This window comes from Gopherus evgoodei, chromosome 18 (assembly GCF_007399415.2).
Source record: "Gopherus evgoodei ecotype Sinaloan lineage chromosome 18, rGopEvg1_v1.p, whole genome shotgun sequence".
In the NCBI taxonomy this organism is placed as follows: Eukaryota; Metazoa; Chordata; order Testudines; family Testudinidae; genus Gopherus; species Gopherus evgoodei.
Window position 1 is genome coordinate 16,655,992 of NC_044339.1, and position 21,782 is coordinate 16,677,773.

The 21,782-nt window shown below is 39.2% G+C and overlaps 2 protein-coding genes across 9 annotated transcripts in view; one reads left to right on the forward strand and one right to left on the reverse strand.

Annotated features, from left to right (window-relative positions):
• The window catches only part of GNB1 (G protein subunit beta 1), an 88,430-nt gene extending 68,688 nt beyond the window's left edge, over positions 1-19,742 (reverse strand). Inside the window, exon 1 of one of the 3 annotated variants that reach the window (XM_030537507.1) lies at positions 19,529-19,742. The gene's annotated coding sequence lies outside the window, so the exon portion shown is untranslated. The remainder of the gene's footprint in view (positions 1-19,528) is intronic. The other 2 variants (XM_030537506.1, XM_030537505.1) reach the window with 2 other exon arrangements.
• A 56-nt stretch (positions 19,743-19,798) lies between these two features.
• CALML6 (calmodulin like 6) overlaps positions 19,799-21,782 on the forward strand; it is a 62,764-nt gene continuing 60,780 nt past the window's right edge. For 2 of the 6 annotated variants that reach the window (XM_030537516.1, XM_030537511.1), the window contains exons 1-2: positions 19,799-19,846; positions 20,951-21,041. The gene's annotated coding sequence lies outside the window, so the exon portion shown is untranslated. The other 4 variants (XM_030537513.1, XM_030537512.1, XM_030537515.1 and 1 more) reach the window with 4 other exon arrangements.

Below are 21,782 nucleotides of genomic sequence, written 5' to 3' on the forward strand. Positions count from 1 at the left end.
ATCAAGTTTATTTTTCTCTTTGCCACAGGTTTTTAAGTGGCTTTTTAGAATAAGTGTTCATCATCAGAACTGTGAATATCAGATAATGAAGTAGGGTATGCTCAGGTCATCTAGTACATCAATCTTGAAAGACAGGTAATCTGCAATTTTCTTGAGGTTTCATTAAGAAAAAAGATTTTCATGCCCTTGCTTACCAAATTCTGGAAATGTTATCACCTCTCATGCTTCATAATCTTCTCTGAACTGATAAGCAATTCGCTGTCTAAGTGTGGTCAAGTAGCAAAGAAATTACTTATTTTAACCCTTCACAATAATATACTCCAAATAAAGCAAACCTATATAGATTTTTTACAACAGTATCATAGGACAAACTAGCAAGAAGCAGAAAATTAAAGATGTGCCATACCATAATTTCATCCAGTAAATATAGTATGTATAGCAACCATTGTGATCTAATAAGAGATGCCTTCAATACTGAGGTACAACACAAATGAATATAGCAGCTATATCAGAATATTTAAATTGATTCATTCTTCAGCAAAGTTCAAATTTGTATGGTAAGTTTATTGCATCCTCACCTTGCACAAATCAGTGTAAAGGTAATTTGATAAAGACAAACTTTGGTGGTATTTTTTTTCAGATACTACACTTTAATTAAAATTCAACCCCCTCTTATTTTCACACTCATTGCAAAGATGACCTTACATTTCAGTAGCAAAAGACAATGGTACTTTAAAGAAGCAAGCTACTACCCCTTTTTCTGCTCTGATGATCCATCAAGTCAATTTTCACTTCTGGTCCATTAGTACTAATAGCCTACTGAAGCCAGCATTTCCTGTAGTACCTATAACTGACGTTACAGGAACATAAAGCAGAATACCAGGTGGGGTGAAAGGAACTGCAGAAGAGAAGGAATACAAAAATTTAGGAAGATTTAGAATAAAAATATATTAATGTTAAGCATTATCAGTGCTTGCTGTTGTACAGCACAGAAAATAAGAGTTCCTTCCTCAATGAGTTCATAATCAAGGATCATACAAAATGCAGAAAGAGTTTCTACAGCATGCGTATCAGAGGATGACAGAATTTTTTATATGGGTGGATCAAAGAGACTATTCATCCACAAAGAGATTAGCACAGGACCATACAGAATGGGCTACCTCAGTTACCAACTTCCAGCAATGGAGATGCCACCTAAAGGTATGTCTTCACTACCTGTCGGATTGAAGGGCAGTGATTGATCCAGCAGGGATCACTAGATGCGATAAATCGACCCCCGAGCACTCTCCTGTTGACTCCTGTACTCCAGCCCCGCAAGAGATGCAGGCAGAGTCGACAAGGGAGCAGCAGCAGTTGACCTGCCACGATGAAGACACCACAGTAAGTCCATCTACTGGTCTACTTTTAAAAATTAGATCAACCTAGTTACATAGCGCTAGGCTGTGAAAAATTTAGCGCCATAGGTAGGAAGACTAACCCTCAGCATAGACCCGGCTAGGTCCACAGAAAAATTTTTCTGTGGCCATAGCTACCACCTCTTGGAGAGATGGATTACCTAACTGACGAAAAAACCCTTGCAGCAAGGTAGGAAGTGTCTGCACTACAGCACTACAATGGCACAGCTACAGCGCCACAGCTGTGCCATTGTAGCGTAGATATGACCCGAGTAGGTAAGGATCACCTGGCAATAAGTCATTCATCACCTGAGACATGCATTCCTTAGAGCAGCTTCACGGCAGGAACATAACATTTATTTCCTAAAAACGTCTGGCGTAGCTGAGACCTCAGGCTACACACAGAGATAGCACTACTGTTTCAGCCTAGAGGCCTGCAAGAACAACCTGTGCAGGCAAAAAGTATGATTAACCACACAGAAAGAACTTGACTATTACTCCTCATGACCAAAACTTTACTTTCCAAAGTACGCATTACTTAATCTTAATAGCACTATCAGAAAGTATCAAAACTAACATCCCTCAAGAGTTCAAAATACTGTGGCTGCAAAATAGCAATTTCATATCTGACATTTTAAACTCAAGTCATGGTTCATATCATCCTCTGCTGTGGAAAAATCCTTAGAAGGGTTAAAAAAGTGCTGTGCATTTCACCGTATGGAATGCCCAGTGTTGCTGCATCATGGGATGGAGGAATGCTAGCTGACACAAAAGCGATGCAAGGTGTGGGCTTGCAATCATATCAAGGCATCATGAAGAGGCTGCCTTTTCACGGAACAAGCTCTGAATGTGGCCTCTCTACCACTGGTTCCTGTCTGCTACTAGTCTCACTGAGGGGGGAAGAAGCTTTGATACTTCAGGGTTTTGTTTCATATAATCCACAGGATTTCAAGGGAACAAGTGCCATCTAGAGAAGCCTCTGTTCCCTCCAGAATGCCAGACTTGCAATGCTCATGAAGGGGGGCTCCTAGCAACTTGGTCATATCAGCTGTGCTCCCCTCCTGCAATAGTCAGCCCCAAATCTCACTTTTGGTCCCTTATAATACCTTCGAATGTGCAGTGTATGGGCCTTAATTATCTGAATGCACAAATCCATCTTCTTAGTACTTAAAGTTCAGAATTATTCTGTGGACACAAGTAAAACATTTTTACATCTGTTACTACTATTAATTCCAATTTTTTAGAACAGAATGAGAAAGCCAAACAATAGGAACTGAATGCCCCATTTCCTTCTTTGGGCACATGCTATTTTTAGTTGTATCTGCTTTTTCCATGCACATATATCCACTGCTACTATCACTCCATGTGGGCTGAGACACGCTCCCTGAAGCTCAATTAATTTCAAGCTTCATTCCTTAAAAACCAGATGAAGTATTGGGCTACATGCTTTGAGAAACAAAGAACTCTCACTCTGAAGATTACTTGCAGGAAAAAACCAAACCAATGAGCTATTTGGTTAGTTTTTTATTTTGTGTCCCTTTCCCAAATTGTGGTTCATGTCTTTCTGGCTATGTGACTCCAATTGTCCAGCCCAAATACAGGCTAAAGAAGTCTTGAAAAAAAGTGCAGTTCCACCACAAAGGGATAGCAAGATTCTGAGGGATCATGCCACTGAAGTTGTACCTATAGGCACATGGAGGGTGTAGAACAGGCCGAAGAAGGTGCAGGGAGGGACTTGGCCAATCGATCCATTGACTACATCCTCAACCAAGGGGTGATGGTGGGTTAAAAACACTTAAGTCTGGTCCACACTAGAGTTAAGTTGATGCAAGACAGCTTACATCGACATAACTATGGAATTGTCTACACTTATTTTCACTCCTGCCAACATAACTGCCCTGCTATGCCAACTTAATAATTTCACCTCCACGAGCAGCACAGAGCTAAGGTTGATGTGATCATGTAGACACTTCGTCGCTTACACCGACTGTTACTGGCTTTCAGGAACCATCCCACGATACCTCACACTGACTGTACAATCAGTACAAATGCTCCTGGTGAGCACGTGCCCTGCTGACCAAGGAGCAAAGTGTAGACATACACAAGTGGTGCAATTTCTGCAGCAGCTGTATGCCAATGTAAGTTAGGTTGGCTTAATTTTGCAGTGTAGACATGGCCTTTGAAATGTTACCAAAACCTCAAGTCTGCAGCAGAAAATGTGGATTGATTCTGCTGCTATTTTATGATAGAGAGGAACTGTGCTCCCAACGGCCTGTGAAAAATCAATCTAAGCTTTGAGCACAATAATACACTTGTCCCTTAACAAAAAAGCTTTTCCCTGCTGCTTGACCTTGATAAAATCATAAATCATGCTGTTGATGACACCACCACTGCACTGGAAGTGACATCAAATATGAGTATTAGGACCTTCATGATGGGATTAAATTGGAGAAGAGTGGTTGTGTTAGAACAATACCTTGTTTAAACACAGGTATCAGTAGTCAAAAATAAGAACATTAACAACATGAAAAATTAATTTATATTTAAATCTAGAGTATAAAGACTCACCCAGCATGCAATCCATCAATGTTCAAAAAAAAAAAGCGATAGCAAAATTTAGTTTTATTTCTTTTAAATGATCACTGTCTATTCTGTACACTGTGCTAATTACTGTATATACTCGTTCGTAAGCCAAGTATTTTGGTTAAAAAGCGATGCATCAAAGAGCGGGGGTTGGCTTATAAATGGGTCTACACCAAAATTTGATCATTTAAAACTCTATGGAATCATTGAATTGAATATCTAATACATTGTCGTTTTGTTTACCTGGAGTGTCTGCAGGCATGGAGCCCCTCAGCACCCTGTGGTCGTGGTTTGCACGCCACTTCCCATAGTTCCCATTGGCTGGGAACTGTGAACTGCAGCCACAGGGAGCTGAGGGGCTCCACGCCTGCAGACGCTCCAGGTAAACAAAATGTCCCAAACCGCCAGCGGTTTACTCTGACGGGCCGGGAGCCAAAGTTTTCCAACCCTGAAATATAGAGTCAGCTTATAAAAGGGTCATACAGTTTTTGCTATTTTTACCTATCTATTTTTGGGAGGTTGGCTTATAAACGAACGGACTAATGAACAAGTATATACGGTAAATACTTAGTCTCAAAATATAAAATTAAAAATTAAGATTTTACAATTTACTTTAGATATTTTAATTTGCTGCGTATACTATATCTAAATTAGCATAGTAATCCTTTTCCCTTTACAAATACATGCCTGTTCATCAGGAAATTGAGTGAAGTTGACACAGATCATTTATTGCTCCTGTTCTCACCACATCACTTAGGCTATGTCTACACATGCACTTTTATCAGTCAGGGGTGTGAAAGAAAGAAAAAAAAAAAAAACTCTGACCAAACAAATTTCACAGACATAAGTGCAGGGGTGGATAGCGCTATGTTGGTGGGAGACTCACTCCTGTTGACATACCATTTCTAATAAGTGGTAGTAGGTTTAATTATGCCAATGGGAGAGCTCTCTCCTGATGGCATAGAGCAGCTACACGGGAGACCATACAGTGTCTCAGCTGCATCAGTACAGCTGTGCCATTGTAAGATCTGTTGTGTAGAAACAGCCTTAAGGTAGAAGAGCTTAAGAAGAGCTCTGTGTAAGCTCGAAAGTTTGTCTCTCTCACCAACAGAAACTAGTCCAATAAAAGATACTACCTCACCCACCTTGTCTCTCTAAGTGAGAGACAGCCAATTAAACTTTATTAACTTCTACAATGGTACTTTTAGCAGTGATAATTAATCCACACATTAAGATTCCAACAATCCAAAAATATGAGAGACAGTCAACCTAAGCAAAGAGTTCTTAAACTCTTTTCCCAAGTAGTGTGAATCTTAACAACTGTGCCTAAAAAACATCTAGGCATATTTTCCATGTGCAGAATTAGTGGAAAAAGTGTTCTGGCCACCAGCCCTTATCCAGCAAGGCATTTAAGCACATGTTTAAAGTTAAGCATGTGATTAGCGTCACTGACTTCAGCAGAACTATTCACACTTAAATGTCTTGCTGGACTGGGGCCTTAGTGATGTAAAGGAATACAAGCTGTATTGAAAATTAGTTTGGTTACCTATATTCCATCATAGATAAACATTATGCTTTCCTATACTGATAAAGGCAAATTCCCTGCTTCAAAAACCTTGTAATATTAGGGCCTAATCCCGCAAATCACTTTGACCATGTAGATTCTTACCACTGACTGACTTTTAATAGACTATGCAAGATGATCCCCTTGCAGTATTACAGCCTTAAAACATACTGAGAAGGACTCCAACATAGCAAAGGATTGAACAAAAGACTGAACTGCCTTCCATCCAGCATACTTACTGCTCAGTCCTGGCTATACACTAATATGGTAGCTGTAGCTTGTTCAACTGACTTGAATATCTCCTACCCTTGCTCTCCCACCCATCCTTACTGAATATAGGGACTAGGAAGAGAAATTTTAACCCCTTCAAATATCTTTTGTGCAAAGACTTGAACAGACAAACTTATTCTTATTTTTTAAAAATTACTAGCATATTTGAAGATGTCAGTGATTGAAATGTAAAAATTCAGAAGCCCAAACAATTAAGCTAGTATACCAGTCTTAACAGAAAGAGAAGGACACTAAGATTTAAACCATTCCTACTGATATATACCGATTTACTCTTTATTAGTTCTCTGAAGACAAGCACTCACGCTGGACACCAAAGCTAACATTTTTAGATGCACCCACTAAATAACGATCCTCAACAGGGATTTAAATCTGACATGATTTTTCCAATTTTATAAAAAACCTTGTACATTCTAAGCAGCACACCTGTTCTTTAACTCTTCCAATGTCATAGTCCTCAGTAAGCATATGTGCACAAAAAGTTCTCATTTCCATCAGCTTTTATGATGTCAATTCATACACCCTGATTGCTTGTAGTGTCCTAGTTATCATTACATTTTGTCCTGCAAAGTCAATAAAAAGCTACATCAGAACTCAGGAAAGTGGCAATGGAAAAGGAGCTTTTTTTATTTATAGGCCACTATTTCATATCCAGTTCAAGTTGATAGTCACCAAAAGTTATAGCCATACTAAAGGCAGTTCAGTAACCCCTATGTGAAATGTATAGGGCTCAGTACAAATCTTGGTGGACAGGTGTCCATGTCCCAAAATTATAACTTCCATCCTTGTCAGCAGTGGTACCAAGGACTGAACAGGAGGCTAAAGAAGGGCAGAGTACTAGAGACTTCCAAGGCACTTAATTATGGGAGGTGGGGGTGTTTGGGAACACAGAATGCTTCTTCTTTCAGCAGCCAGTAGGTTTGGGGGAGTGGGGCTGAAGGGTGGTGTTCAAAGTTTATCTGATGCCTTCCAGTCATCGGCTGCTACAAAAGATAGAACCTCTGAGTAGAATCTAGGGACACCACCATATTAGAAGTTGCAACAGCTGGAAGGTGGGGAGCCTCAGCTTCTCACCTGGGTATTGTCCCTCTTGGACAGCACCCCCCATCCTAGCCTCATTTTTGGTATCAATCTTTGGTTAACAGGTTTATTCCTCTAGGTAATACGTGTCTAGAGAAGAGTGGAAAAAGAGAACATAGAAGACATAGAAGCATTGAATGCAATGTAGAGAGGAAAAAATAAGGGGAGGAGGAAGAGAAATAAGAAGAAACCAACAATGAGAACATCAGAGGGAAAAAAAAAAGTCAGATTTATTTTAGGGAAAAGAGAAAGTGTACAGTGAAGCCAGGAAAGGAAAGATGGTCTAACAGAGCAAGATGGTAAATTGTTACAGGACTAGGAAACAAGCGATCGGCGTTCATCTGCCAACTCTTCCATAGATTCTTGCTCTGCATTTGTACAATGGAATTCCAAATTCTGTTGCAGCCTCTAAGTGCTATTGTAATACAAATAGGTTTAAAAAAAATACAGTAATTAGGAAGTTATTTGAAAATATATTCTAACTACTTACAGTACAAGACAGACAGCACATATTCCTTTAAACTGTAAGGGGGTATGGTTTCAAGACCCAGCCTGGAGACATGCTAGATTGTAGACTTAGTCCTCAGGCTAACAGGCATCACGGAAATTCAAGACCTGGCTTAGTATATGAGTTCATATTTATCTTTGTGAAAAAAGAGGCTGCAAGTGAATAGAACATTAAAAGGTCACACTATATTATATGCAGGCCATCCTCTTCTATCTGGAGATTTGCCAGGATGTTTTGCCACAAAACTTGGAATGTGGCTTGACACATCTTCTCCACTGTCAAGGAATTTACACAGTTTAAAATAACGAAACAACACATTTTCTTAGGATATTCTATTCAACGACAGAAAGTGGAGGATTTGAGGAAAATATTACAAAAAATTGCATCAAAAAAACCTTATGATTAAATCTTATGCATACAAAACTAAGAAGCAATAGCAGGTTAGAGAACACTCAAGTAGTCACATCTACAAACTACTACACCTTGGTCTAAAAGCCCTATATATTTCGGTTATATTTTTTAAAAAAAAAAAAAAGTGTTTTTGGATTTCTGCCTGCTACCAACAAGTGTGTTTGTATTAACAAATGTGTTTATATTAAGGAATAAAGCATTTCCCTACCTGCTGGAAATCCAAGTACAATGCTTTGCTGAGAATTAGAAAGTAAACTAACTATGAAAGGAAAGTGAAAGTGATTAGTCTAGCTTCATTGTTCAAACTGAGTGAAAGATAAATTAGATTTTTAAACATCTGAGTACACTTTATGTTTCTCCATTTATACTATGACGATGACACAGGTCATAAAATTTTAAACTAAACTAATAGAATTTTTAACCCGACAATGTCTCAGCAAAAAAACTTGACTTTCTAACAATTTTATGCAGCTTCTAACTAATTCAAACTTTGACTACAAAGAGCTAATAACTTGTCTAACAAAACCTGCTGTAGCTGCAGTGATTGTAGTTTGATTGTCCATGATGTCCCGATTCTCCCATAATAGTTGTCGGAAGCATTCGAAATATAAAAGAACTATTGCAGAACACAACTGGAAGCTTATTTACGGACATTAACTGGATATTTTTGATCAAAAAAGCTGATCAACACGTTTGAAGTAATTTAATTGTTCTGCTCAGTTGCTAATCTCTGAAACTGTCCTAACTGTGCTATTAACATTTTCTATTATTTGTTAAGCAGCAACAGTGGGATTGGTACTGTTCAAGACATGGTACTGTTCAAGACATGGAATTTACAAGCTAAGCACACTTATGTTCTGCACACTGGACTGGACCTTTCTGCATTAAAACCCTGCTCTGTGCCTATTCTGCAAAGCTAGCAAGCTTCGAGGTCCAAAACTTGTGAACCCAAGAGCGCTGAGCATAAATTCATCTCATTCTAAAGATACACAATTTGTTTCTAGCCCTGACAAGTAATACTATCTCAAACTTCAAAACACAGCGATTCTTAAATACAATCTTATTTTCCCATATCGCCATACACAATTACAACGACTTCAAATTAGTATAAAGCAGTATTCTAATTAGAGGTTCATGATATATTGGCTGCTAAAATCATACATGCAATGAAGAGGTGGCAGAAAAATAATGTCATATTTTGAAATACTTACTGGGCCACTGGAGCTCCTCTTGAAAGTGAAAAGAGGAACTGCTTATGATGTCAGCAGCAGCATTAGACTAAAAGGGCTTCTGAGAGTGTGCTAGGCAAGGGAACTCCCACAGAAAAAAAATAAATATGAACTGCTAAGGATTTTTTTAAATCATTGAGAAAGTTTAAAGTGCAAGTGAGGACCAACCTACAAGAATTCTCTAGTCATCCAAGTAATACTTTTGAGCCTGATGAATTCAGCTTAAGGTCCAGGGAACAACAAGACACCCAGTCTTTCAATGTCTGCATCCAAATAGTATGAAAAAGTGTAGATAAAAGCTGAAATGACTGCAGTTTCTGCCTTCTGTCATACTACTTTCATTGACTATCAAACACATGTTCCGGGGTTAGCAATACTTGGACTCTAGTGTATGGCTCCAGCTTATGAAATTTATGTGAATAACTACATCCATTTAAAAATTAGAACACTGAATTTATGGGGCATTCAGCTACAAGTCCAAGAAATATTTCTTATCTGGTTTTAAATAGCAAAGGGAGCCATCATAACAATAAACAAGTTATCAGGCACAGAAGAGGTGCATACTGATTGCCAAGCAGTATGTCAGCCAATGCTTACGAAAATTCAGGACTTCGTAACCTGCAGCATAAATTAAATTGCTAAGAACATGAAACAAGATGTTGGTGATCTTTGTACAGACCACATATTCGCGTAACAGACAGTGGTCTCTATCCACTAAGATCTTCAGCACCCCTAGTATTCATTACCTTATGAAGAGTGTGTTATAGGATTATCACCAATGCAATATACGCTTATCCTTTCTAACAGTTTAATAAAGTACAGGAACTTTTACTTCCTTTCCTGATATATTATAATCTGATTTGGAGTCTTGGTGATTTCAGCAGGATACAGTCACAATAGGAACCCTTGCCCCCATTTGTCTGACTTATTTTGTCAGACCTATGGAAAGTAACAAGCCTCATTTTTTGTCAGATCACTTTGACAAGAGAGTCTTCTAGGACATACATCTAATGGGAATTTCTACAATTTAAAATTAGCTATGAGAATTAGATTTCTTTTAGCATACAAATAGCTACTTTGATACATTTTACTATTTTATTTATTGAGTATGACCAGAGCTGGATGATTAATTTATATGATACCATCATAAACCTCAGTGTGACAAACTTGATGCTTATGTTGATGCATTTTAAATACAGCAAAAGTCAACTGTAAATACAGCACAATATTTTGCACCAAACATTCCATATATCGAACCTCATTAGCTCAGACCATGAATGGTCAGCCCAACAATTCTAAAAAATGGTATACAGGGAACAAGGAAGAGGAAAAGAATTCATCTTGAGCCTGTCAATATAGTTTATTCTACTGAGATCAAAACAGAACTTATGGCATAAGTCTACAAAAGAAAGCTTGCAACAAAATATCACAGCGTTTCATAATACATACATAAATAGGGAAACAAGAGGCATGATATAGCCATAGTTAATCTTCAAACTGATCAATGTTCTTGTCTGCCGTTAGATTTTTTTAAAGCTTTAACGACAATAGATTTAAACATTAATTCTTGCAGAATACCATTAGTTCAAAAGCATAAGATAACCTATATTAAAACAGCCGCATATTTTCCCCGGTAAAAAAAATGACTGGGATAATCAGTGTTGCCACAGGCATTCAAATGACAAATTCAAGTTGTCCCAAGAATGTGCCGACCATTACTATTGGTCATTTAAATTCAGTCTCTAAAAGCATCTACCCTGTAATTTTAAAGTGAACAACTGTATATTCTTCTGTCAGAAAAATCTGTTAGTAATTTGCCTAAGCTTCTCACAAAAGCACAAAAAAACCCACCCACAGTAAATACCTGTGTAAAGATCCATACACTTTTAGATAAAATTCTTGAGCACCTCTATTTATAGACATCATTTCAATAAGGCTCTCAGTTGCTGCAACTTATTTCCTCAAAACAACATGCCGCTGGTACCCCAGAAGTGAAATTTACATGAATTTGCTTATAAACAAACAAGCAAACTGAACACTAACAATAGAGATGTTTGGAACATAAAATGCAGAAAGTTTAGAATCAGCTAACAAGCAAAAGGTCTTACATAGTTTACATAATAGATGAGAAATATAGAAGCATTTGACTTAAGGGAAAAAAATGAATTTTTCCTGATGCAGAGGGGAATATAATTACAAAAGCAGGTAGCAGTTAAGATTATTTAGAATACGAATAGAGTGGTTTACAACAGCAAAAATGAAAGGGCACATCACAACCATGACTGTTAAGAAGAAATAGGCAAAACTTACATGTTATTGATGCCTACCCACCCTTGGTTTGTTGGGATTCTTTACCTTATGGCACCCTTGCAAAATTCAACTCACTCAACCTTCCTGGACCAAGTAAATGTTTGATTACTGAATGAGTGTGAACAAGCAACTTTGGCGCCTTACCTGCTATAATGCTCACAAGTTTGTAAGGCTGCATTAAGGAGTTTGTAGAACTGAGTATTTTGCTATTACAATATGTTCCCTTTCTTTAAAGAATTGTAGATAATGACAATATATTTTAATTATGATCCTTCATATTTGTATTCAGCCTTATGGCATCCGCCATTGTAATAAAAGCAAACAACTAAACATTCTAATTATGGACAATCCGGATTTTATAATTAGGAATGCTGGTGGATGGCACAGTAGATTTCAGAAGGAAAGCAAAGTAAATTTTTCTCAGAGGAGTGTGGTAGCATTAGATATTCAAGCATAAATACAACTGACAACAGCTGGAGCACAAATCAGAATTACTAACAGCAACAATAGGACACATGTAAAATGCTGTTCAGCTATCCAGAATTCAAGCAATCCTTAGCATGTGTCAAAGATGCTTTCTTTTCACAGTGTCACAAGAAATTAGAGAAACTTTGCAGGCTAAAAATTTAAATACAACATGCACTTTTTACAAGGCAAAGTTTTAATACTAAAAAAATTTACCTAGAGCAGTGCACGGTGTTTCTCCAAGACTAAGATTTACACAGTCAGACATGGTTTCTTCTTTTATCCTTCTTTTCTCCTGCTGCTTATCCTCAGCAACTGGCTTTCCCTTTAAGTTATAAGTATTCTCTATGAAAATGTCAAACTTAAGGTAATCTTGTCCTTGTCATTTTTGCTCTGTTACAGAGCTAGCTGCACCTCTGTCTCCCTTCTGGTCTCTGAGTACACCCCCTCAGGTCTTAGGCCTTGCATCTTTACATATCCTGGGGTTGAATTCTACAATTCTCCCACTCTTGGGCTTCTCTACGCAAACATTTAATTCATGGCAAGCTGGGGTGTGAATCTACCCTGTACTAGCGCACTGAGCACTGTCAATGTGTCAGCAAGCTCCACATGAACTGTTCGGTAATGTGCTTTGATCTAGTCCTGTGTCAGAGAGAACTAGATTAAAGTGCATTAACAAACTATTAACATGCATCAGCGGGATCCACATGGACAGTTAGTCAACAGCAAGTTAGCCTGGAGTAGATTCATGCTCCTACTTGCCACAGATGAATTGTTCACATAAATATGACCTTAGACCAGGCCCTGAGCTGCAATAACCTGTGTAACAGTGCTTACTCAGAAGGTCTGAGTCCAGGAGCCCGTGATTCTTCCCTTCAGGAATATACAACTGTTGGCAAACAACAAAACACCTTCTTAAAACAAACTATTATTTATTTCACAGTAGGAACAGAGCATGTAGATGAAAAAGAATTAGAAAACAACATACATCCATCTCTACTTTATGCTCTGATGGTAAGCTAAGCAGGGCTAGCTTCTTTAGACTCTCATGATAGATAGTTGTGTCTCAGCCTGGCTGCCCTGCACAACTATTTATCCCATTCTATTGAGGGGGCATTAGCTTTTAAACATGCCCTAGTTCTTTTGATCTCCTGTGTTTGCAGGCCTATTCCTCTCCTAGCATTTGTCTCTTAAGTTTGAAGCGTTTGCTGAGAAGTGACTTAATGGCCATTCTTTTACCTTCCTGCTTGTTTTTTTTCCTGACGCCCTCATATTAAACTAACCCAATATAAAAATACAGTAAACATCAGAACATATAATATTCATAAGTTACAGAGCAGCTCCAAATCAGCCTCAGATTTGGAGAACCAAACAGAAGTCAATGTTCAAACTAGCATTTGAAATTACTGTGACTGATCGGTGAAAGATTTTTTTGGAGTCTCACCACCAATCATGTTTATGCTTCTAGGAAGTTCTGGAAATTTTACTATGATTTACATAGAAGAATGATTAAGGAGGGCCCTAATTACAGTATGGCTGGGAAACAATGAGTATATACACAATGCACAGCAAATAGGCAGTGTGTCTTAAGATAGTCCCAGGTTATAAAATGTAGGCTATGTGGTTATCCTTTAGCTAAACCTCTAAGACTTTAATGCACAGGAACTTAAGGCACAGGAAAAAAAAAAATCAACGGGTGCCCTTTAAGTTTAACACACTAGACTTCCAGCTGAGTCTTCAACCTAAATACAAGCAATTCTTTCTTAAAATTTAAATATTTTCACATCAGCGTAATCCAATTTCAATACTGCAGTTCAAAAATTGTCATAAGGACCAGGGTCAAATTACATATACAAATATTTTTAAAAATTGGATATACCATGTGTTACCTCAGGTTCACAATGCCCATTTCATTTTTTTAAATGGGTAATAGAAATCTGTCCTTCATAAACCAATAAATTTTTAAATAGTCCTATCCAAATGCCTGTCTTTCTTCAAGACTAACCTTTCCTCTATGTCCACTTTAAGACCACAATAAACAAGGCCTTGATTTTTACAGCAGTGTAATACAAATATAATACTCTACTTTAAAACATTTATGCATATTTTTGAATATCTACATTTTTGCTTGCATTGGGAAGCCTTCTAAGGTAATTCACATTACCATTACATGCAAAAGTAATCAAAAAGACACAGTTAACAGTCAGCTCAAAACTTTTAAAAGCTTTTAATGTTCTGCTAAACTACCAATTGGCTCAAGTATGTACAGATTGTGTATATATTTTTGGTCACTGCAAAAAGAAAAAAAAAAATTCAGCTGAGGAGGCTGAAAAATGAACATACATACACCACACACCCTTTGGAGATATTAAATTGTGATCCAACATTAAACTGATCTATATATAATTTGTTTTAAAGTTAATTTGCAACTTTGGTTCCAAGAAATAAAACCAGATTTTCAATTTGATAAACTATTTTTTAGCCTGCACTTAAGGCTATGGTTAGAAAACACTCTTGCTCTCCACCCAAACCTGACCATCTAAGTAACAAAATCTAACCACTACAAGCAAGTCACTTTCAGGGTTATCAACGGTCTCCCTACCACAACCACTAATATGTTATGGTAAGAAATGTTGGCATTAGTCAGCGTAAGCATTTTTTTTTTTGGGGGGGGGGGGGGAGGAAGGAAAGAGTCCTAAGAAGATTTGTCTTATAGTAATTCAACCATATGACTATATGATTTCGCATTTCCATTTGTCAGAATCAAACCACTTGCTAAATGGGAGTCTTAAAACAATACGCTATGCCATATGGCTAAAACTGGATATTAAAATTGAGAATATCAATTACCAATCCACTAATGCTGAGAGCCAAAATCCATGGACAGTAAGAATTTAATCCAATTCGAAGACTGCAACATGAGCCAAGCCCTACCTACGGTCATTTTAGCAGAAAGCAACAAAATACAAATTTTAATCACAAGAATAAACTCAATTAGTAAATGCATCACCTCCTTAATACCTCTATACCCTTAACCTCGAAGTTGCAAAGCAAGATAATTTATCTTGCTTTGTTAAGAATATATTTCTGGGTCTCAGCTTTCTGAAGCGACTTCCTTTAAGAAGGATTTTAAGTTAACTACATAAAAAGCACAAATTTTAGCACAGTTACATATACAGTTTATATCTCTACATTCTGATTTCATATAGTTGCTGGTATCTAATTTCACACTGTGGTTGAGAAATCCTAACTCAAAATGTAACTGCTAAGGAAGATCAGTTAGTTGCTTCCTACATGACCTAATTTAAACCTTTAGAACACCAGGAAGTTGTTACACACAACAGCCAGCAACATCTTAGGCCATGTCTACATCTAAAATTTTGCAGCGCTGGTTGTTACAGCTGTATTAGTACAGCTGTATAGGGCCAGCGCTGCAGAGTGGCCACACTTACAGCAACCAGCGCTGCAAGTGGTGTTAGATGTGGCCACACTGCAGCGCTGTTGGGCGACTTCAAGGGGGGTTCCGGGACCGAGAGAGCAAACCGGGAAAGGAAACCAGCTTCGCCGCGGTTTGCTCTCTCGGTCCCGGAACCCCGAGCAAGCAGGTCTCCTTCCCCGCGGTTTGCTGGCTGGCTCCGGGACCGAGAGAGCAAACCGCGGCGTTCCCGGTTTGCTCTCTCGGTCCCGGAACCCCGAGCAAGCAGGTCTCCTTCCCCGCGGTTTGCTGGCTGGCTCCGGGACCGAGAGAGCAAACCGCGGCGTTCCCGGTTTGCTCTCTCGGTCCCGGAACCCCGAGCAAGCAGGTCTCCTTCCCCGCGGTTTGCTGGCTGGCTCCGGGACCGAGAGAGCAAACCGGGAAAGGAAACCAGCTTGATTACCAGAGGCTTCCTCCTTCCACGGAGGTCAAGAAAAGCGCTGGTAACTGTCTACATTGCATTACCAGCGCTGGATCACCAGCGCTGGATCCTCTACACCCGAGACAAAACGGGAGTACGGCCAGCGCTGCAAACAGGGAGTTGCAGCGCTGGTGATGCCCTGCAGATGTGGACACTCTCAAAGTTGCAGCGCTGTAACTCCCTCACCAGCGCTGCAACTTTCTGATGTAGACAAGCCCTTATTTGGTTTGGGGGAAGGGTGTCTCTCTCACACACACAACACACGAGATTATATATATTTGTTGTTAATGAATATATTCCAAAGCAATCACATTTACATGTTAGGGATATAACAACCGAAAGTCAAACTATTCTTCATATTCCACAGTAATTGCTAATTTCCAGGGATATTAATGCACGAATAAGGAAAATAAATTTAAAAACTGGAACAAATGATTGCTTTACTAAATGTTCACAATTGGATACGGTTATGCATTCAAATGGTGGGAAACACTGCTAGCTTTTTTTAACCTTGAGAAATTGTGAATTCTCATTAGGTTTAACATTCCATCTTCAAGTATGTTCTTCAAAGTGAGGGTATAGCCTCAAAACTGTTCCAGCTGGATTTACAATGGATTCTGAATATGAGGCACCAACAAAGATTTCATGAAAGGATGCTTGCTACACAATGACCTGGCAGCTACAAGGACTAAGCAGAGATAAATGCAAGTGATCTTAGTCTCCCAATACAGTAACCTACTTTATTTTTCAAGTTCTTGTTCTTAACATGAAAAACCTGAAATATTAAATACTAGTGAAGCTAGTTTCAAATTCAATGGCATAAAAAAATAAATATTCAAATCCGAAACGTAACACTGACAGGTTCTTAAATGTCCTTTAAATGATTTATTGAACTAATTATTATAGATGTAGTTCATTTCTTCAATATTTATTTTCATTTTGAAAAATGCTAACATCGTGCATTTCCAATACAAAACACAAAAATGGAATACAAAAGCCCAATACAAAAGTAAGCTATAAAACAGATTGGTTATTTAGAGTATAACCAATGGCAAATGATGGATTATAGAAAAATAAATCCATAGAGCAGTACTAAAACTCCTGATCCATTATCAAGAGTTTAGAGGTCATCTGAATACAAGAGACATATTATAAAGCAGCAAAATATTTGTAGAATAATGTAATATGTATTTTAAACTTGTTAACAGTCATTTGAAAATGCTTGGGAGTAAATCTATTTTAAGTATTAATTGGAGAGTTTATTGTATTGAGGGTTTTTAAGTTAGAATACGGTTAAACACCAGTATAAATAATAAACATCAAATTACCAATAGAAAAATTATACATTTCAGGAATATACAAGATGTCATCTTTTTTAAAAAGTCATGTACCATATAAAACACAGAAAAAGGTTTTAATAGCCAAATAACCTTTTTCTTCCACCGCTCTATAATGGAAAGAATAATGACCTAAGTATGACAACTATTTCAGGTCAAATGCAGTTTTAAAAGCCTCCACAAATCATCTGAACATTTTCAAGCAGAAGAGAGCTTCTCCTTTGTATGACAAAAAATGACTACTTGGAGTCTGATTATTATTAGACTAGTAAAACAAAATTTTACAAAGCCATTCATACAGGATTTTATACATACATTCTGGATTATGGAAAAATATTTTTTTTAAAAGTCTATTTGTGGCTAAAATAGAAAACAAAGAAAAATGTTCCTAAATGTCATTATAACGGGCATTAGATGGTAGAACAAAATCACGTTACTGTTTTATCCAGTCACAGCCTATGTGAAAATTTCAATAAAACTATTTACTCCTCCCACTTAGTCTATCCTCCCATGTATTTGGGTGAAAACCTACAAAAATTAAAACAGGAAGAAAAACGTTTGTGGTGGGTAGGGGATTGGGGGAATGGTAAAACAAAAAAAAAATAGGAGAAAGCAAGCAAAAAAACAAAAAAGACATCCAAAATACAAGGAATAAGATCTAGTTTGGCAGAGCTATGATGAGGAGGAGTTGAAAATGAAAGAGAGCTGCCTTGCTGCAAACGCCATCTTGTTGCAGTTATTGGGCCCAGGCACAGAAGGATCCATTCATTCACAGCAAAAAGAAAATCAAACACACACCCTCGGTAAGCTGTAGCCACCAAAAACAAATGCACTATTATCACCTCATTCCCCAAAAATACACTTATCTAAAAAGACTGATGCATAGCACTTAAGAAGACTTTAGATCTCAATACAAATCTTTCCCCCCCCACATACATTTTACATATAAATCGACAGCACTTTGTCTTGATTCAGATCCTTGTGCTCAACAAACAAGCTTCAAAACGTGCAATAAGCCTCCAACGACTATGTACAGAAATGATCTAACTGCACAATGTTTTGTCTCTCATTTCATTTTCAGCTTTAAATCCCTTCCCCTTGAGTTCAGTCAGTTGTCTGTAAGAATAAATTTGCTGGATTTTTTTTTTAAAGCTTCCTTTTATTGTAAGATATTCTTTCCTCTTTGTTTCTAGTGTGTAGACAATATCTAAGAATGTGGCAGTTAACATCATGGAAAGGATGCCTTATTTGAAATGAGTCCCAAGTAGTGACTTGGTCAGAGAATACTGAAAAATCATATTTGTTAAAATTTCAGCTAATCTTCACAAGTGATGAGTTGACATCTTGGAATAACCTCTATGTCATCCTGACTCTTTTCTAGACAAGATCTTTTTTTAAGTCTTGCCTATTCCATAATTTCATATTCATTACTTAAAATATACACAACTGTACATCCTTTCATTTTTATATGCAGTTTTAGAACTGAAATTTATAAAACTACTCTGAAAACGCCTTTAATGGGTAAAAAATGTACTGAAAACCTTTTCATAACCAAGCTGTAAATTTAGGGGGTGGGAGTTGTTTTTAATAATTTTAACATTTCTTCCATGGAGAAAGACTCCCTTATTCTGCTGTAGCAAACATCCTCCTTGATCTTTGATATTACACTTACAGGCACACAAAAATATGCAGCACCATAACAGATGGAGGAACAACAAATATGCAAGCTAGATAAATCCCTTAACTATGTTTTTTTAACAAGAGTACAGACCATACCCACCCTTCCTCTCACAGCAAAAAACAGAGTGAACCCATCCTCCAAGCCTTAGATGTTCCATTTTCTGAGCTAGGGGCTGCTAAGAGCAGTCTTACCCTTGTCTCCTCTTAATCAATTTTCCACCATTACAGCACAGACACACACCACAGCATTTTCTTGAGACCCCCCCGCAACACTCCCTCTGTAGGGCTCGGTTTCTTTGCCAACTCACCTTTATACCTTAACACACACACACACACACACACACAAAGAACAGCACAGTGCCTGGTGTAAATCACTCTAGCCTACTTGCAATTAAAAATGGAACCCTGCAAAACCCCGAGTTCCCCTCCCTTCTTGTCTTAAAAAACCCTTCAAAAGAAAGGCTCTTCCCCACTCCTACTCCACCTCTTCCTCCTCCAGCAGCTAGAGAGAGACTTGCTGGAGAGGGGTATTTTTCAACCTCTCTATGCTAGCAGGCGCTGGACAAGCTGGGGCAGGGGAGATCGGAGGCACGGGGGGGGGGCTGCTAGTGAAGAGGAGGGAAGGGAGAGGGCTTGATAAGGGGGCAGAGGGCAGGAGAGGAAGAAAAGGGGGTGAAAAGGGCGGGGAGAGCCAGGAAGAAGGGTCATGGGGAATCTAGGCAGTGGGGCAACGGCAGCCAGCGAGGAGGGAGTCTCCGCGGGAAGGGGTCCCCAGGCCCTTACCTGCCTCTCCGGCCGCTACTCATTAACGGGGCCGCTGTGTCCGCCGCCCGCGGCCCCTGCCCACTCCAGCTGCGTCCCCACCGGGCTGGGGAGCCGCCCGCGCTGCGTCTGGCCGATCCCAGGGAGGCGGCGGCTCGCGGGGGGGCCCTGACTCTCGGCTCCTCCTCGCGCGCTTGGTCCCCTCTCAGCTCCCCGCAGCCATCGGGAATCGGAGCCAGCCTAGGCGCGGTAACCGCCCCGCCCGTGCGGCCCGGCCGGGAAACCCCGGCTGCCGGTCCCGCCCCCGGCTCCGCCCCGCGCCCGGAGCGGCTGAGCAGGGTGAGAAGGGCGCTGAGGAGAGAGGGCAGGAGGCGGCATGGGAGGAGGGGCGGGAAGCGGGGAGAAGCAGCGCCAGTGGTGAGGGAGAGAAGGTGAGGAGAGAGGTGGAGTTTGGCAAGCAGGGGCCAGAAAGGGACGAAGTACGAGGGGGGCTGTCGGAGTTGGGGAAGAAGCGTTATTTGTGGTGTAAAGCTCCTGGTAGTTTTAGGCCCTGGAGCTTTAGCACTGCACTAGCCCTCCCAGGATTCGTGTCCACCCGGCAGAGCTAGCCCACCTCACACAAAAGCTCTTGAATTAGTCTCTCATAAAACAGCGAGGCGGGGGGAGATAAGGAGAACGGGGATCAGACCAAGTGAAGTTTTTCTCGTTATGCAACTTATTTCTGTCTTCGGAACCGTGAAACGCAGAGCGGTCAGTTTCACTTTCTGGTTCCCAGGCTCCATACTGCAGCGTTTCATTTGTTTACTTGGTCCTGCTTCAGCACAGGGGCTGAACTTAACTTCTGGAGCTCTTTCCAGCCCTGCAATTCTATGGGGAGATGTTTAAATCCGGGGTAACAGTCTCCGTGTCAGGACAACCTTTCCAGCAGTTTGGGTTTTGTAAAGGGTCACCAACTTTTTTTAAAAAGTTAAATTTTGAGCCTGGCCTAAGCAAAGGTGCCCTTGCAATGAAAACAGTTCTTTTTATTATAAAGTTAACATACTTACCCTGAGAATAAATTCTCTCTGCAAAAGAAAGTTGGGTTTGAAGAAAGAAAAGAACATGACAATAGTCAGAGACCTCAGTAAGTTTTTTTATTTTTAAGGATATAAGAAACTTATTCACTTTCAGGATCCTGGAGAAAAAGCTACCAAGCAAGAAGTTGGAAGTAGTTCCCTGTTACTTTACCACAAGGACTCAGAAACCAAGCAGTGACATAATTTCATATAATCAAACACAGATATCCCTGTAGGGTTTTATTTGTATTGCAGCGGTGCCCTAGCCCCAACAGATTGGAAGTCAATTATTCAAATCTATAGTAAGAGATAGTCCCTACTCCATTGAGTTTAATCTAAATAAGCAAATGCAAGGATGGGGAACAAAAGTATTATTCTTATTTTACAGCTGGGGATTAAGGTACAGAGAGATTAAGTGATCTCCTGCATCCCAGTTTAGTGACCTAGCAACAAAGACCTGCTTTCCTAGTGGCACAAAAGTAAGTATACAGATACACCAGTGTTTTTCCAGTAACAGTCCCACATGCATTTTCCTGTACTTTATTACATTGTCACGTGTGAGGATTTCTCTTCTTGCCTAACTAGTTATAATGAAGCCCATAAGGGCCAAACAAACTCTTTAAAATATAGCCAGTAAAACCCACAGAAAAAAAGGTGGCTTAAAATCCTGTCTGTACCTGTATTGATAAAGCTGGAATACAAAAATAAGTTCAATTGCTTAATTAACCGAAGAAAAGAAGTTGCTCCTTGTAGCTTCAAAACTTTCCTCTGTAGGTCAGTAATTGTCCCCTTCTCCAGGATTTAAATTGCCAAGTATGTGAGGAAGTGCATGCTGGGAAATGTTTGTTTAAAAAAAAATGACCCTTCAACCCCCTCAGAATTTGGTAGTTATGACTAGTTACTAAGAGTAAGGATAGTTTTGGTGATTATGATTTAAGAGAATTAGGTATCAGAGGGGTAGCCGTGTTAGTCTGGATCTGTAAAAGCAGCCACGAATCCTGTGGCACCTTATAAACTAACAGACGTTTTGGAGCATGAGCTTTCGTGGGTGAATACCCACATCCAACGAAGTGGGTATTCACCCACGAAAGCTCATGCTCCAAAACGTCTGTTAGTTTATAAGGTGCCACAGGATTCTTCGCTGCTTTTAAGAGAATTAGTTACTTGAGGTGTGTTAGTATCATGTGAAATAACTTAGGTAACTATGTCTTTGTTTATTT